Below are 1,012 nucleotides of genomic sequence, written 5' to 3'. Positions count from 1 at the left end.
TCAATAGGAAAGATATTTCCTACAATCCAGTAATTCAATAGTATTTAACCTGTCACTTTTTTTGCAATTATAAATTATAAAAACATTATTAATTATGAGTATATACTTAAGATAATTTTACATTAGAAATCTTTTTAACCGGGGATCATTCACGTGTTTGAAAGTCATTGGTTTCTCGCTCATTATATTTTTTCTAACATTGGTGTACATCTGAAGAAAACTAGATTTTTTCTTAAAACACAATTTATAATGGCAATTTGTGGTTTACAAGAAAAAATAAATGTTGAAATATCTGATACCGGTAACGCTTGATTACAAATATAACTTTATTTTTAACCTCCGGGACCACCGTTAGGTATTGCTTCAGAGGATGAGATATGAATAATTTGTAGCATGAGAAAATGGCATGCCTGACCGGGATTCAAACCCGGGACCCCCGGATGAAAGGGCCAGACGCTACGACTTGCGCCTCGGAAGCCAGCAATCCGTATAACTTGTACCATCTAAGACCACAGGCTGGTCTAGTGGTTAACTCGTCATCGCAAATCAGCTGATTTTAAAGTCGATAGTTCTAAGGTACAAATCCTAGCAAAGGCAGTAGCTTTTACACAGACTTAACAAAGGCAGTAACACATACTTAACAAACAAACATACAGATTAAACGTCCATTAGCGGAATTAAATGATAAATTTAGTTTAATTATCCACAAATTATAAATAATATACACTACCAACCGCTTCCGTCGTTATATAATTTCGTAAAATATACTAATTTTAACATTACATTATGTTGGATAGCAGGTTGGTAGTTTAGATAAAAATATCTACATGACTCACAAACAGTATCTTGACAAGAAAGTACCATATACGTCAAACAAATTTTACCTTTTAGAATTTATACAATGGTTATGTGTTTACTCTTTTAGTTTTTACTTATTTATAGATATTTTTATTGATGATAACCCCTTAAAAAATAAATTACTTTCGATTTAAATTACTTTTTTATTTTGAGG

The sequence above is a fragment of the Lycorma delicatula genome, chromosome 1 (assembly GCF_047948215.1).
Source record: "Lycorma delicatula isolate Av1 chromosome 1, ASM4794821v1, whole genome shotgun sequence".
Taxonomy (NCBI): domain Eukaryota; kingdom Metazoa; phylum Arthropoda; class Insecta; order Hemiptera; family Fulgoridae; genus Lycorma; species Lycorma delicatula.
The sequence above is the reverse complement of the archived record's forward strand: the minus strand, read 5'-3'. Positions refer to the sequence as shown.